The 17,990-nt window shown below is 40.6% G+C and overlaps 1 protein-coding gene across 6 annotated transcripts in view; it reads right to left on the bottom strand.

The window, feature by feature from the left end:
• SPATS2L (spermatogenesis associated serine rich 2 like) overlaps positions 1-17,990 on the bottom strand; it is a 152,324-nt gene that overhangs the window by 100,245 nt on the left and 34,089 nt on the right. Inside the window, exon 1 of one of the 6 annotated variants that reach the window (XM_069488091.1) lies at positions 4,682-4,732. The exons of the other annotated variants lie outside the window; for them this stretch is intronic. The gene's annotated coding sequence lies outside the window, so the exon portion shown is untranslated. Of the gene's footprint in view, positions 1-4,681; positions 4,733-17,990 lie in introns of those variants that run through there. 6 annotated transcript variants of the gene reach the window in all.

Consider the following 17,990-nt stretch of genomic DNA (forward strand, 5'->3'; position numbering starts at 1 on the left):
GGAAGAACATGATCTTCAGAAAGAAACATCCTAAGAATAAAGACATAAGGTTTCCGGTTAATCCATTATCCGCACTAAAACTTTGTTAGCTTGAGTATATCACTGTAGAGTCTGATCATCTCTGAGTTCATAGAGAGAGTCCAGTGTTTGGACTTTGAAGATCAAAAACCAGGCTTTGCAGCATGGCCTCAGCTGAGAGGTCCTGCAGAGTCACCCGGTGCTGCCATCCCAGCCAAACCAGTACTGCTGCCCCCCTCCGTGAGCCCCGGGTTCTTTGGCTGTAAATGGGGGCAATAACATCTCTTGATCTATTTCGTAGTGATGTTGTGAGGATACTCCCCCTTCCTCAGTAGGAAATGGAAGTAATAATATCTATTTCATAGTGATGTTGTGAGGACTAAAAGATAATGTAAGTAAATCCACAGTGTCAGCACTATGTAGGTATGGGAATACAATATACACTATAGGTACAGGTATAGCACTATGTATGTGTAGGAATATAATTCTGTTGGTTTCTTTTCCTGTGATAATGCAAAAGCTGTTCTCTGTGAATGTAACCGACTCAACAAAGACCTGTGACATTCACGTCATTGATATCAGGCTTTACCTAACTGAGTTAATTGACCTGAAGCAAGTTAATGAATGTGAAGATTCTCTTTTTGAGAGGGACTTTCTTGATCATTAAAAAACCCAACCCAATCAAACCAAAACACAGAAAACAATACAGTGAGTCCATTCTTCCCAGCCCAGTCAGGCCTGAATGGAATGCCTCGCTCTGGAACTGCAGCCCGCCTGGGACTTCCCCTCCCTGACTTGGGTGGCTGGCTGCTGGCCCTTCTCTCCTCTCTGCTGGGAACTCCCTCCCCCACCACTCTGCAGATGTCGCCAAGCCTTCAGACCTTTCTCCAGTCAGGGCAGAAGAGGGGAAGAGAAGAGAAGGAGAATTGCGTTGAGGAAGGACCTATGAATTGATGGTACATAGGAGGCACTAGAAGAAACTCCCCACAACTTGGCAACAAATGAAATAAAAACATTTCCTCAGAGCTGAAATATAAAATCAATGCATGATGAATCTGAGAAGAGACTTCAAATTCCCCTTAAAGCGGCAAGGCCAGTATAAGTCTTGACTATTGCCGTTGACATAATCAAAGAAAGAAGCCCATCGGCAACCTAAACATGGGCTGCTCAGAGCGCAAGTCTTGCTCATCTGAACACTGGCAAGACCACAGTATATCACTGTGTTCCCCAAACTAAGTACTTCTCACAAATGATCTTATTTAGTGCTTACAACAAACCGGTGATCATTCTATTCTCCTCATTGATCAGGAGAGGAAACCAAGTATTCGTTTTCTAGTGCTGCTGTAACAAATCAGCACAAATTGAGTGGCTTAAACAACACAAATGTATTATCTTGCAATTCTGCAGATCAGAAGTCCAACATGGTCCTTTCTGAAAGCTCTCAAGAAGGATCTGTCTCCTTGCCTTTTCCAGATGCTAGAGGCCACCCACATAACCATATTCCTTTACTCTTGTCCTCTTTCCTCCACCTCCAAAGCCAGCAACGTCCCATCCCTCTGACCATTCTTCCATAGCATCTCCCTCTGACTCTGACCTCAGCCACATATCTAATTTTTTCAACCCGTTGGGGACAATATCATCACTGTTGCGAAGGCATGATTTATTCAAACAGGAATAATAATACTGAAGTTAACACTTATTGTTTTATCTTCTACCAAAAGTTCCCCAATTTTCCTTCCTCTGCTGTGTGCCAGCCATGCAGTTTGGGTGAGACTGATCCAAGGCTTAAGCTTTGGCCACAGAAATTGCTGTAGGGAAGGTACGTACTAAGCACTCAGCAAATGAGCATTTTCAGTATTATATTATTTCTACAACAGACACTAGAAATGTTAACATTTGTATATCAAACAAATGACTAGCTATGAAACATATTTTAAATGTAATTTTTAACATCCCCTGTATACTTAAATTAATCCAATACTTAGGTAGAGCTATATATTTATTTTTTGTTCCTGGTTAAAATAATGGATGTCCTTGATCTAATTCTGCCATGGTTTTTATTACTTTTCTCAATAATGAAAGCCAGGAACACAATCGGATTTTGCTCCTAGCAGTTTAAGTAGATAAAAATCAGTGTGACAGTCAAAATCCAGGTTGGTCTTGTCGGGTTGAGATGAAAACCAGGGTTACAGCTGAAAAAGATGAATGTGGACACTAACAGAGAAAAGCGCTTGGCTAATCAAGTAAACAAATGTCCCAGATGGAGAATGGATAATTAGCAAAATGTCTTTTTCCTAGAGTAGACATTCATAAACCAATGCAGATTTTACAATGGGTAGTAGTACAATTTTTTAAAAAACTTAAATCTTTTGCTCACTAGCATTTAAAAAGTTTAATTTTTATCATTACAGGCCTCATATATACATTACTGCCCCTTTCAGAAAAGTGTAGTAACAACTTAGACTAACAGGACCATCTGGACCGAGGGACAATAGATGGCAAGGCTTCTGTGGCCTAAAATCACAGTGACCATGCAAAGCTGGGATCTCGGTTTTATACTGAACCTATTTAGTCTGAAAACTACCTAGAAAATGTGCATTAATTCAACTGTACCATAGCAAAAGATATTCTTGGGAGCTAAGCTTCAACTTCTTTTCCAGTAGGAGAAAAAGTGTATCTTATCATCGAACCAGAAGTCTGAGATCTACAAAGTGACACCACCAAGCTTCAATTGCAAAGCAAGATTTTCTCCTTCTTTATATCTTTAGGTATTTTCTACTCTGTTTACTAGTTCCCTCACTGAACTCAGGGTCAAAATGCACTTCTCAAGCTGGCTCTACAAAGCCAGAGGCAGGGCAAACCATTGCCCCCAGTATCCATTCTTTCCTTCTACCTGGGCACACAATCACCCAGCTAAAGACCATAGTTTCTAGCCTCCCTTGCAATCTGGCAGATTCGTGTAGCTGAGCTCTGGCCAAAGGAAGTGATATGCACAACTTCTGGGTTGTACTTCTAAGAGGAAGGGGTGTGCTTTCTACTTCCTTTTGCCCAACTCTTGCCAGCTGAAGAATAACAAGAACTTGAAATGGAAGCCATAAAGTGAGGATGGCAAGGGCAACAAGATAGGAAGACTGGTCCCCATCACTGGGAGGACATCAGGGCAACAAGATAGGAGGACTGGTCCCCAACACTGTGGAGCTCCCCCATCAGCCGGTATGCTTACATAGTAACTTTAGAAAGTTACAAAAAACTTTTGCATTTTTAAGCCACTGTTCTTTGCATTTTATCACAGCAGTCAAATTGGTAACATAACTACTACTTAATACAAAAATTTCCTGCACTGACCTCTCTGAAATTTCCAGCATTCACATCTTTGGATTAAGAAGATTTCAATGTCCTAACACTCTGAAGAAATCAGAATGGACAGGTAAAGAACTGACTTTGAATTAACATTATCGTTTTTCTTTCAAGGTGAATATTTGGGATGAACACAGAGAACCATACAGAAATCATCAAACAGTACTTTTATTTAGTTTCCACAACTAAAGTGGGATGTGGAAAATTTCAGAGGATGCAGAGAGGTGTATGCACAAAAATAGATGTATAATGACATAGGACTGGCTTATTCAGTCCTAAATCTAGTGGTCCACTTAATATCACTCTATCAGATAAAAGGATGGTGATGAACTGTCCTTTCCACAATGAAAAGGAAACCATTTTCCATTGTGGCAAGAAAGCCTTGATAATTTGGAGAAAAATGTTCTCTGAGCCTGTGGTTAAGTCATTTTAGTCATTGAGGGAGGTTTTGAAATCTCTTTCTCTGTAGATATTTAAAAATTGGATAGATTTTAATTTTCCAGAATGTCATGTTAGACTTCTGCCCTACAAGGGCAGGCAAGAAGGAGTGAGGATGGAGGAGATAAACTCAACACTGTCCCTCATCCAGGGACCAGGGCTTTCTGGCACTAGATGTGCTTGTAATGCCTCCTCCTCCCTTCCCCCTCCTCTCTTCCTCCCTCCTCTCCCATTCCCCTCCTCTTCCTCCTTCTCCTTTTCTTTCTCCTCCTCCTTCTCTCTCTCAAGACACTAAATAAGTCTGTGCTTATAAGAAATTAGATGGAACAAGCTTTGTTTCTCATGACCACATGCCTTGACCTATGTCTTCCATTCTATAGTATGCTACAGACTGCAAAATTTGATGGTAGGAAGAGTGTGTGTGCGTGCGTGCGTGTGTGTGTGTGTGTGTGTGTGTATGTATGAGATGGGGAATAGGGGGATGGAACTAGGAAAGGAATTTCACAATGTATCCAGTTACGATTAACAGCTATGCCATTTTTATTAAACACATGCATACACACAGAGCCTTGTTCTGTTCTGTCATAGCATTGGGAATCAGATGATGAAATCTGGGGAGGGGCCACATAATGGCATCAACCCCCAGGGCTCAGTACAGATACATCTTAAAATATACAATCTACTCATCCCTCAATGAGTGTTAGTGTTTTGCTAGTTCTTTTGGTAAAAGAGAAAAGAGTGCTCTTTTTTAGGGAGATACACTTGAAACAACAGAGAAGCTTATGAGGGGGTGATAAAAAGCCAAGACAACAGTGGCTTATTTATTAGGAGGAAATCTCATATTACGAGGACACTGCTGACCACCTACCTGCCTCCCCTTCCCCAAAGAGGAGTGACTCATCTCAAAGGTGCATTTGAAAGAATCAGCAGAACACACTCCACACTGTTAGGATCCTTCTGCCTGCCTGCAAAGAGGGTGCTCTTCTCACCTGTTCTTGGCCATGTAGTAAACTTTCGGTGCAGGCTCTGGTTGGGGAGCAAAGAGGTAGAAAAGAATGTAATCTCCCACTTTACCTGTGACTGGGTCTGCTTAATGCAAGGCAAAGTATCAGCAAACCATCCTGGCCCTGATCTAAAGCCACATATCCTAGTGAGCCTTTCTCAGCAATAAAGCTGACACTGCAATCTTTTCTTGCCTGACTTTCCTATGTCTCAACACTGTCTGGAACACTGCAGGAGATTAGTGAACAATTTTTCAAGGATAGAATGAATGGATTTGGGTGGGCCTATTTGCTGACCTCCTAAAGCCTCAGTGAAAATATTCCAAATTTGAGGATTTATATATTTTTTGATCCTTCACTCCACTAGTTATAATTGTTGAACGTGGAACATATACATGCTACTTATTTGCAAATGTTAAACATGCACTTCTATATTAATATATTATATACTTTATAAAAATACTCTAAAATGGAAATTTGAAAAGATATGAAAATATGTCAATATAAGTTCCAGTATCTTCCTGCACCTTAGTGGATTATTTTGAGCTCTTCACTTTGAATCCCACTGAGCTAGATGTTAAGTACTGTGGAAGTTCAAAAGACAAGGATCTAGAGGTGTGTAGCAGTACAGACAGACTCAGCAGTACAGGAAGGGCCCTGGTTCACAGCCTTGCACTCCTCACCATGCACTGTAAGGTGACTTTCAGCGTAATGGCAGATGCTCGGTATGTATGTGTGGAATTGAACTGGAAGGAGAAGGTGAGGACTGAGCCAACAGTTGCTGAATGGGTAGAATTTGCAGAGCTAGAAGGGAAAAGGGAGGAGCGTGCCAAGTGAGACTTCTCTTGGAATACTTTATTCCAAGAACAAGCTTATCATAGAAGTGGGATAGAAGTTGGCTTTCATCACACTGACTTGAGCACCAACATATTGTACAGTAGCAGGAAATCAAGTTGGTCACTGGAGAGAGAGAAGAAAGAAAGTGGCACGTGACCCTGGACCATGAAATCCAGGTTTAGAAATCTGGATTTGATTTGTTGTAGAACAAAATTTGAAACCGTTGAACATTTTTAAGACATAAAAATCATCATGATATCAATGTTTTATGAAGGTTAGACTTGGGTTAGGAGGCATATTGGATGGAAAAACTATTTGGATTTCATTAGAGCAGCTCAGAAGGGTCTGGGATGAGACCATCCTGACTAGAGTGATAAAGGTGATAATACAGAAGAAAGGATGAAACTAAAAGTCAATTAGTAACCCAGTAACCAGTAAGCTATGGAGATAGAAAGAGAAGAAACCAAATATGCCTAGAGATGATCCTACCATCAGGGAAATGAACAGCCCTCGTTGATTTCTTAAAGTTTCCCTCTATCCTGCTTTGCTACGCTAAGTAACCTCCATGTGAGTTGATGTTTCTTTACTCCTATTTAAAAGCTTGGGGCTCACCCTACAACCTCAAAGAAAAATTATTAAACATGGAAGATGGACTAAGTCTTCAAGTGCTCAGGTTATTACTAAGTTTGCCAGAAGATGCAATTTAGAAATGGCACTTTGCCTTGGGAAAAAAAAAAGGAAACTTCACCTTTGTGTTTATACAGTGAACAATTGCTGGTTTTCTGCATGTGAGTGAACAATCTGGTCAACCACAAGATAAAGACCAATAATAAGTTCATGTACATTTTTAGCTAGATTTTTTCCTATATGTAAACTCCATGATATTATTAGGTATAGAGTTTAGCTCTGGGATAATTTAGCCAAATGAATGATAAATGAGATGGAATCAAGGAGTAGGTCATAACAATGCTGGAAGAAAAAAATCTAAGCGTTTTCATCAACTAGCTATAATTCCGTGATCAAGTTATCTGCTGTGCCTGCATCTGTGCAGTTCACTTTTTGAAACCTGTGTGCTAGATCCCTCAATGACTTATTCTGAAAATGGTCTCCTAAGATGGTAAGAAATGACCAAAAATTATATAAAGCTCACTTTCCAAATAGAGTTCTGCAGAAAATACATCTGCCATCTGGCCTTCTGGCTAACTTCACTTCTTTCCTTTTAGGCAGATATTATTTTATCCAGACCACACAGTTTTTTTTTGTCTAGTTGGTTCATGAAAATTTCAGAACATGACTCTGTAGCAGAAATGTTTGGCAAGTGACAGAAGATTGGCTGCTTAACATCAGGGCAGTTTCCTTGTCTCAGGCAAGTCTCTTCTAGGCTGTGTGTGCTTAGGCGCCTTCAGCTATGAAGTCAAACTGATTATCCTTGTCATCTCTCAAAGACAATGTCTCCAATACACTTTGAGACAGGTACTGCTCCTGTACCTATATGGATGCTCTAAAATTAACTATAAAGACTTCACAATCCAGTGCTGTTTCACGGGTAACATCATGATGGTCTGCTTGAATGTAAATTGATCTAAACCAAGTCACTCCACTTGTCACTTCCTGTGGAATGGGAATAAAGTTTCCCTATTTTCATTATATAAAATACAACATGCACTTTAAAATTTAGCCAAGGTGTATGAGAATATGGAAAAAGTAATTTTGGATGGGGTGGCTTTTCAAATCCTGTTTAAACTCAGGAAAGAGCCACTTAACAATGACAACAAAAAAAATCACATCAGTTGTATAGTTGCTTTTCCCCCCTCCAGGTTTTTCAAAAGGCAGAAATCGATAGTCTTTGTAACTACTGACCTGTCTCCAAAGAAAGTGACAGGTTGGGCTGAAAGTAAGAGCCTCCAAACTTCTGCCAATGTTTGAAGGAGGAGAGCCTTTTAATGACACAGAGTTTGGCTTTATTCCTCAGTGGCCTCACTGAGCCAGCAATGCTAAGGACTGCAGCACAGCCCAAAGCATAATTCTACAGCTATTGCCAATGAAAGGACCATCAGGAATGCAGTAACCTATTATAGAGAGGCAGATTAGAAGGATAAACACATGTCCAAAGCAACTGGCCCCCAAATAAAGGTGAAAAGACCAAAATTCAACATCAGCGAAGACTGTTGGATAATGATGTTTGAGTTCTCAAGAAAATATTCAGGTATAACTTTACACCATTTTAATCATAAACAAAGTTCATCTAGATCCTAGAAAATAATAATTCCATTGCTATAGTTTGAATGTGTCCCCCAAAGTTCCTGTGTTGGAAACTTAATCTCCCCAGTGTGGCAGAGTTGGAAGCTGGGGCCTATGAGAGGTGATCGATGATCAAGACCCTGCCCTCATAAATAGATTGATGTCATTATTGCTGGAGTGGGTTAGTTATCTCAAGAGTGGCTTTGTTATAAAAGTGAGGTCAGCCCTCCTTGCTCTCCTGCCCTTCTGCCTTCCATCAGGGGATATAGCACGAAGGCTCTGACCAGATGTTGGCGCCATACTTCCCAGCCTCTAGAACTATTAGCCAAATAAATCTCTATTGTTTACCCAGTTTCAGGTATTCTATTACAGTGACACAAAATGGACTAAGACATCCATGATTCATAAACCTTTATTAGTTATTTACAAAGCCGTCTTCAGATTTCCATTTCCTATTAATCTAATTGATAACCAGTTTATCATTCATTTGCACAATTCCATTTCCTTCTCTATGTCTTCTTCACAGTATGACATCATGGAGTTAGAGAATGGAAACTGTTTCTATATTTTGGGAGGAAAAAAAGCAATGTTTGTGATAACCCATTTTTTCCCTCCTTCTAAGCTAAACACTTATAATTCTTAACACATGTTTTTTTCTTGGAACCATTTTTTACTTCTGGCTTTATGTAAAATGTGAGAATTTTCTATCTCAGAAAATGGCACTAGTTCATCTCTTATGATGTTCCCATTGTATGTTCACTGCCAGTGAGACATTCTGTTTGGAGCCATCATTATTATTACTATAAATAGACCTGTATAATGTGCTTTTATGCATATTAATCACTTTCAGTTTCAGAACTGTGTTATTTAGGCCTTGATCAGAAAGGTTATCACATGAATGATGAGCCTAGCTTTCTGGTATGTAATTCCAATACATTTTGTAGATACAAATAATACCCACTTAGAAGAATGCACTGACTGTTAATTCAAAGAAGTAATTCAAAACCACAGATGTAAATATGCTATTAGTGCTGAGCTTAGGCCTGTGAACAAGAATATAATTCATGAAATTTATTAATTATTTAATCAATCATTGAGATACTTCTCAGTTAAGTTGTAAAATCTTAACATTCAGGTTTTAAGTGTGTTTTACAGGCACACACAGTAATCTCAATCTCTAAAGAACTGGAAATAAAGAAGCAATGTCTTTATATCCTTATGAAATAGGACTCAGTCATCTAATTTTCACCTTCCAGGAATAAGGATCTTATAAAATAGCAGAATATTGAAGTCAGAGACAGTTTGAAATTCCCTGAATTATACTGTCTGCTAATCACCTGCAAATGTGTTTGCTTCACTATTTAAAAAGGTAGAGATGTATGTGTACACACCTACACATGCCTGCATAACATCCCCACATACAGAAGGAATATGGAACAAAAGGAGAGCTCATTTCAGAATTTAAATTTGTAACTTCTAGTCCTGCTTTCAGCAGCTCAAATATTTCAAGTTCTCTAAGTCCTAGCTTCACCATTTGTAAAGCAGCTGTGAAAACCAAACGTGTGTGGAAACCTTTTGTAAACAGTGAAAGATAAATCACTAAACACATACGAGGTCTGTATGTTTGTGAGTGTGGTCACCATAGCATGACCCAATTCTTGTGAATGCATCAGTGAATGGAGGCTGTTTTCCTTGCCTCTCTCACAGACATCCAGATTTTTAAAAAGGATGTTTTTAAATCGAAATGAATCAACGTAAGAAGAATCACACCCCATTTGAGTAAACATTGGGGAGCCCACCGGGTCCTGCCCAGGAGCTATGTTGGTTCCCCAGTCGTGTCTATTTTGCACAGCTGCTTCTTCCACTTTAGAAACCGGGGGTTTTCCAGAAGGGCCCAGTTTTTCCACAGGCGTCTCCGCAGCACTGCTGAAGTGGCTCTGGCACCCAGCGAGACGGGGTGGGGGGAGGGCAGAGCCAGGAGGGGAAATGAAAGGGGTGCTGAAAGGAGAGATGGAGGAAGGGTGGCCTTTTATGTCCACTGGAAACTCGTTTGTCAAGTTCTTGTAAGTCAGGGATTGTACCTATAGCCAACCACACTTTACTACAATTAAAAAAAAAGTCATTCACAGTTGACATTTCCTAAATGTCATGTTTAGCTACGAAACACAACCCTGGCAAGATGTCAAAGGTACTGCCTTTGTTGCTAAAATCTGGTTTGTTCAGTCACAGCAAATAACTAACAAACTCATGGCTATTTTCTCATAAATTGAAAAGTATTTTCTCATGTAGCCCAGAAAGCACTTTAAAATACATCTGCAGCCGGTACTTTCTACAAACTATCCCCCAAAATGGAAAGAAAGGACAATAACAAGAATCCTTGGCAATAACAAGCCTCCTGCACTGGTGAGGGCTTCAGAGACATGAGAATACAGCTGGTAAGTGGGAAGGCTGAACGTGACTCTTTACTAGGGCTAGATATGCTGCCCAGGACCTAAGGCTCCACCTCCAGGATCACATGGGAAAGCTAGTCATCTCATGGTACAAGGTAAGGAACATCAACATCCTTTTCTGCTAAGAACAGAGAGCCTTTACTAAAATTCATGGTCTTGGCCAATGCATCATTTCCTCTTTGGGATAAATGACAGGGTCTGGGCTAATGACTCATATTGTTAATATTATGGACACAGGGAAATAATCATTCATGGTTAGCTAAGCTTAGGTTTGCTCCAACATGCTTTCCTGAAGTGACTCCTGTCAAAAACAAACTCACTCAGGAAATGTTTAACTTCACTAAGCCTGTACAGACATCAAGAGTATGTATTTCCAATGGACACTGCCATGCAAAACACGGATTGGACATCTTAACTGAAGGCTCACTATGGTATTTGTGGAATGTTCTCTTCTCACTTAAAGAGAGGACCAAAGTTCTGCCAAGAAAATCTAAAAGCTGCAGTTTCCTACAATAGTGGTGCATATTTCTGTTTTAGACCATAGCACAGTACTTGTAAAAGTCACTGCTTCAACGAGAATTGATTATATGTTTACTTCTCAAGGACAACGGGTCTGAGTGGCAAACACCTTCAGAATTTTTTTTTTTTAGGAATAAGCTAAACTAAGTCAAACTTGTTTGTCAAAGAGGGTATGTGGCAAGACTAAGGGTGGTTAGATTTCAAGTTTGAAAATTTGGAGTATCACAGCTGTTGCGGGTAGGGGATGGTGAAGGGTTCGAAGAAGGTGAAAATATCCAGGGACCACATTTGTTTGCTCTCCTTGTTTTCAGCTTTAGGGGTAGTGACTTCTTTTGAAAAAATGAGAGGTTTATTTTCATAACAGGCAGTGAGGAATAGCTAGGCAGATGTGTGTGGGTTGGTTCTGGCCCTTGATTAGCAGACAGGAATGATACTGCCTTTAAATTTCACCAAATATATCCGTCAAAACACATACAAGGGACCTCCACTTGGGTTGCACAATCAAGATCCCAATTTTCAACGCAGTGATCATGCTGTTTTAGGAAAGTTTAAATGGGGCCAAATTTCCATTTCCAGAACTGTTCTCAGATGTGATTAACAGATTACATGGACTTTTTCATTCCCTCTCCTTTGCTCCTCTAGGTTGAAAAGTCTGAAATCAAGGTATTTTGAAAATTATTCTGTGCTTTGATCAAGGAGGTACTTGATAGAGGCCAGATGTAATCCTGCCACCAAAGAATATCCTTCCTCAGAATAACAGCAAGCAAGCTCCCAAGCCTTTTAAAGAATGCACGCATCATGTGTAACACGGAGATGCTCTTGTCAGAGTAGCTTAGACTTTGGCAGCCAAAATTGGAATGTGGCTTTGAGAACACACTAACAAGTTCACTGTGTGGCTGTGTTTGTGTGTCGATGCGGGTGTTCCCCTCCCCCGCTTTCTCATTTTCTCCCTCATACAGGAGGAATCCTCTTCGGCTCCATTGTGCTGTTAATCCTCTCGGAATGTAGCTCTTATCACCACCTAGAGGAATTCATTACCCTTTCACCTTCTCTGTTCCCCTGGCCCATGAGACTAATGAACAAGGGAGCAATTGTCTGGGGAGATGAACTCGGAATCCAGGTGTGCTGGCGCTGACTACCTGTGTACCTGATTTTTCCTGTAATCAAAAGGGAAGGGGAGAAATTAATCATGCTTCCCTCTCCAAGGGGGAGGGAGGAAAAGAGCCTTCAGGAACAGAGGCTGAGGCCCCCTGCCATTAAATCCAGCTATTTTAAAGCCAAGAGTTTAAAAAAAAAAAGCAGCAGAGTCTCAAGAGCATTCCGAGCTGCGTCTGCACAAGGCCAGAGCAGCTGATCAATACAGTGGGAAAACTAGTTAAGCCAGTTATTGGGGATAATGTTTAAAAGAGAGAGAAAAATACTGCTTGTTTGCCTTTTTTCTTTCTTTCTTTTTTTTTTTTTTAACTTCTGCTGGCTATATGGTGGTCTCAAAACAAAAATGTTTTTGTATTTTATAGAGAGCTTGCAAAAACTCATTTTTTGTCTTTAAGTTTATACCTTTTTCTATCATCCTTAAATTGCCAGTTTTGCTCACACAAGAAAACAAACTCGGAATACAAATGCAGCACGCACCTCTCTTTGGTTGTAAACCACGAGGCATTTGTCCCACCGGGCATCTACGAAACCCAAGAGGTGGGACACAAAAACCCATCAGTCTCTGGTTCTTTCTTTAAACAAGTAAACATGAAACTGAGATGTACACTGAAATGGGAAACTACCCAAGTCAGAAAGGTAGCCAAACAGGCTGGAGGAGAGATGCAACAACATTCTTAGAATCCATTAAAAGGCAATAAAAAGCAACCATTAATTGAACAATTAATGGATAAAACTGGGATGGGACAGGATGGAACTGAAATGGCACATGGGGCTTCCACTCTCTTAAAGAACTATCTCAAGGGGGAGGGTATTTAAACCAAAAACCTCAGATACTTCTAGAATCCAACATGGCAACCTTAAACCAAAGTCTACCTTATTGTTAGCTATGCTTTTACAAGGCTGATCTGTAGTTGTATCAAAATAAAAACTCCATCTATAATCCCTCACTATTGGGGGGAGGAGTGAATATAGAAATTTTAATGCCCCATCTTTCAGTTTAAGGCTACGTAAATCAGTCACCAATTCTGAATACTATATTAGACAAATCCCTTTGATAACAATTATGCATGTCAGAACACCAGGAATAATGTAGTATTAACTAAAATACATCAGGTGTTAGAGAAAAGTTACTGACAAAGTAATATATTTATTTTTTTTTATGGAAAAGTTTAGTCCCTGGCAAAATAAAATATGTGCCATTTATTTAATTTTAATTTCTCAGGATTTTGAGAAATGTCTCAATTTCGAATGTTTTTACTGCAAACATGTTGCTGTAGTCACAAAATCTTCTACCATACATTAAGTTTATTCACTTAGCAAACATTTATTTCTCTGCATTCCCGTTACTTACACACTTGGAGGAAAGCTTTCTACTGCTGGTTACTGCATCTAAAAACACAAACACAGAGACGTTTGGCACTCCCTCCCAGCAAGTGCTCAGCTACAGAAGGAACATACAAATCCGTCTCTCCCTCAGAGTTCTCACTGATTTCCACCATTGATTTCATAGTGGTACATGTCATTTTCAAAACACTTTCATAAACATGATGGTGAACCATGCTGTGAGGTTAATTCTTGGTGATAACATAAAACCTGAGGAGATTTGTTTTTCAGAAGGTTCTTGGCAGTGACTGAACATATGGTGTGATCTTCGCGGAGGGTAACTCCTCACACATGAGACTGGAGATTTCCTTTACCCATTCTCTGTATTGCTGAAGGCCAAGGTCCTCAACACTCCAAAAACAAAGAAAAAATGGACTTCACTCAGCGCTGGTTAGAGGTCCACATTAGAGATTTGTATTTAGAGAGATGAAATACTGAACAATATACCCAAAAAATGGCTATTGCCAATTAGGGGTAGGGTTAACTCTGTGCTGGACTCTGTTTTCTTCCAAAACCCAGTAGGATGGTGAGAAAGAAATTTTAAAAAAGTTATTAGTCCAAAGGACGACAGATGGGGGAGGAGACACAAGTAGCTGAGGTCCAACACAGCCGCTCTGAACGACAGCAGGCAGGGGAGCAGCAGCTCCATTCAGGAGAGCCCCACAGACAGGAACACAAAGGAGAAGCAGCCGTTTCACCCCCAGAGAACCCCAGGAAGACTCAGGGGGTGACAGATCCACCCCACTCACGGCACCCAGGCAGCCATCCCTCCTCAGCCCTGTGTGACATGGGTGGTTTATTCTCTAAGAAAACTGAACCCAAGAGGCTGGAGGCTCCAGGCATGGGCTGAGGCACCAGGCTGGAAACAAGGGGCTGAGGAGGAAGTCTGGGTGCTCACAGTGAGGCCTCCAGTCCTTCCACCATTTGACAGCCTGGGGCAATGGCTACTCTTAGATGCCAAGGCGGGAGATATGGATTTCGTTCCTGAGAAATTGAGCAGCTACAATAGAAAGACTTTTAGATTTTGACATTTTGGGGGTGGGAGGTGGCCTCCAACAAATTAAATTTGCTGAAAGGTATGAATCCCTTCCTTCAGTGGTTGGACAAGACTGGAACTTAACAGGAGACCAGAAGTTTCGAGGATAAGCAGTCCACTCCAATGGCTAGAGTCGTTATTTCCCCTGACCTGGGCATCAGGAACCTTGGGTTTAGTTCCTGCCTGTGTCTTTGACTCTTGATGTGACCTTTGAGTCATTTTTCCCCTCTAGGGCCTCAGTTGTCTCATTTGTAAGCTGAAGGATCACGGTCCTAGTGTCCTGCTATTCTGAGATGTTGAGACACTGTTCCCAGAAGGCCCCAAATGACAGACAGAAAGTCAGCGGTCTCTGACATGGTGCCATCAGAGACCTGTTAGCAGGCCTGAGGCTTTACTAACTTCTGGGGGTCCTTCTGCTCCCTCAGCAAGTGGCTGCCATTCTTGGATGTGATGCAATGACATTATCCTTCCAAAAAAGGCTATTTTAAATGAACTTACACCCAAAATACAGGACAGATCCCAAACTAGCTAAAAGCACCTACGATGTGCCAATACTAACTCTCCATTTTTTCACATAACAAAGCAATAACACCATCAGGAAGGAGTGGAGCCAACCCAAACTGAACTTCTTCACACTCACACATGGTTTTTTTGCTTAATGCAACTCAGGGATAAAGAAAAGAGTGAAAAACTGAATATTCTTCCTTCTTTTCAAGGGTATAGGTGGCGGCGCCAGTGTCAGACATAGGTCCCTCTCACGGCAGAGCCCATACTGTCTACCATTCCACTTTGCTGCCTCACCTCCACCTAGTCCCTGTCAGCCTCAGCCCAGAGAGCCAGTCCCTGGCCACTGCAGGGAGACTTTCTGCAGTTTGCCCTCCAGTGACATTTCCTATGGCTTCAAAGGATTGCCATGATCAGCCCTTCTGCTGAAAGCTAGGAGGCATTCTGAAAAATCAATACTGGCTTCTGTAAGAAGCAGTCTTGCCCAAAGCTAATTGAAGGACATCTGAACGTTTTCAGAACTGTGGCCATAATCATCTATCTTGTTGCTTACCATGTCCCAACATGCATCTGCAGCAAATCACTTCAAAATCACTTTTACATGTTCACTCAGAGCAACAATATTTTTTGTTGCTGCCCTGTAACTCCTCCATCTAAACTCAGAACACTAGTATTATGGTTACATAATAGCCTGCTGACATTACTATTTTAAAGCACCACTTTTTCAGGGTTTATTACAAGTCATTTTAAATTTCATTTAGCTCTAACTTGTTATACAACTTTATGTTCAGAAACAACGTCCTCTGCTACATTAGCAAGCTATATGGAAAGTACAGTTGCTATGGGTTGAAAAAAATTCTTTTTGGCAAACTTGATTCTACCATTTTAGAGGGCCATATCCATATATAAGGTAATAATGCAAAGGGAAGTTATGTGGCTTATTGTAAGAGATTACTTTGGAAAACTAAAATATATGTATTTTGACAGCTAATCTGGATTAATGGTATGGCCTTGAGCCTTCAATTTCACTTACTATAAATGAATCCAGTGACCAAATCATTGTTCATGCAACTTCGCAAACCCAATGATCAGCTTACTGGATTACTAGACCACAATAACTCATAGACGAGACTGGAAAACTTGGTGGGATAGATCACCTAGTATCCATCCACTCCCACTTCTCTAGCCACAGAAGCCCTACTTTGTTTTGGGGGATCCAGTGAAGCCGTCTCCAATCGGGCCCCTGGGGTGGTTATATGACCTAGGATAGACCCCTCAGTATGTCATTCCATGTGTCTCAGATATGGGTCCAGTACAACCCAAAATGGACAATCAGGCCAATGACAAGCCAATCTGGGGCTTTGTTTAAGCCGTTAGGCAGTGGGACTTTCTTTTTTTTGCTGGGCTTGAATGAAGAGGATGATAAGATTACAGTTGCCTCAGCCATCTGTGACCACGTGGCCATCTGTCAACCCCCATTGAAGAGGTTTCCTGAAAGTCCTACCTGACAATTTCTGGGTTGGCCACCCCTAACTGCAAAGGAGGCTAAGAAACGCAATCTTTCAGCTAGGCACATCACCCTCTTGAATAAAATCAGGGTGTGTTACTAAGAAAGAAGGGAAAAATGGGCACAGGGTGGGAAATTAGTGGTCTCTTTTGTGGCCTGTTTGTGTTGGTTTTTCTGTGCTTAGTAGAGAAAACAGATATTGGACATATGTAAAGGAGCAATGACATATTTCAGTGTCTATAAATTAGAGATCAAGTTAAAACACACAAGCATTTGATTTGTGAAATCTTTCATTAGTCAATAACCTGACTTCTATGTTGCAGTAGCTTCATTTGAAATTATTCAATTTAAAAATAATATATCTACAATTAAAAATGCAGGATTTGTAAGTATGTACAGCAGCTCAATTTTGCATATTCAATTTAGATACTGAAAAAATGTTAAAAACGTTAAAAATCCTAATTTCTTCCTAAATTATAAGGATAAATCAAACTACATATTTATGAGCCTGCTATCTCCAGGCAGGAATCTTTCTGTTTCAAATTATTCCTCAGACTTCTACAGGTTAGGTTAGAGATGATAACAAATGTAGAAATCTTTGAATTGACATTTAGTTCTCAGGGGATCGCTTTTAAAACCACAGAATAATGGAAGCAGCTGCTTTTAAGAATTTTCTTCACTAGTCACAAAAACACAGCATACATTAGAGAGGATATAGAGAATGCCAAAATAAGGTTCTCTCCGAAATTACTGAGTGTGGCATGAGAAAAGGACGATAAACAAGAAAACAATGGTTTATTTGGCTAAGAGAGAGAAGTGGCAGGGGAGTCAGAGAAATGGATTGTTAACGGATGCTCTACCTCCGGCCTTGAGTTATGGAGGCCACAATAAATGATCCGTGTTGATCATCATCGTACAAGTTCAGAACTGAGAGGAAGCTTGAAAACTACCAAATTCAACCTCTGCACTTTACTGAGAAAAACTTGGACCTAAAAAGACTGGGTCATCTTTCTAATGTTCCCCAACAAGTTTGTGGCAGAGCCACGACCAAAATATGGGTTTCCTAACTCATGGAGCAATCATCTTTCCACTAGCGTCCATGCAGAATTTACAGAATTAGGAAGTCAGTCTGCCAGGTGTGTACTCTAATTTACCTCCACAGTCATTGTGAAGTCATTGTGAAATTCTGTTTTTCATAGAGAGGTCGTAGAAATTGGTTGTAATACCATAACATCTGCCATGGGCGATTAATGAGGAACAATATATGACATCTTGCCTCACTGAGCTGAACCAGGTCCAGGGGATGTGGACAGAGGGCTCCTTGATACAAAAGGAAGAGGCTGAGAGGCTGTCGGGGTTTAACAGCTGGTGGGAACTTTATCTTCTGATGGCAGTGACTTCTTTGTTACAATTTGCTTCAACTGCCTCCCACCCACAGCTCAAGTTCCCCTGAACCAGTAAGCAGCTCTCAGCTCTGTAACCCTCACCATAAGCTCTCCAAAAAAGCTAAGCACTAGCGTAATCAACAAGTGATAGAAAAAGTA

Source organism: Eulemur rufifrons, chromosome 1 (genome assembly GCF_041146395.1).
Source record: "Eulemur rufifrons isolate Redbay chromosome 1, OSU_ERuf_1, whole genome shotgun sequence".
In the NCBI taxonomy this organism is placed as follows: Eukaryota; Metazoa; Chordata; class Mammalia; order Primates; family Lemuridae; genus Eulemur; species Eulemur rufifrons.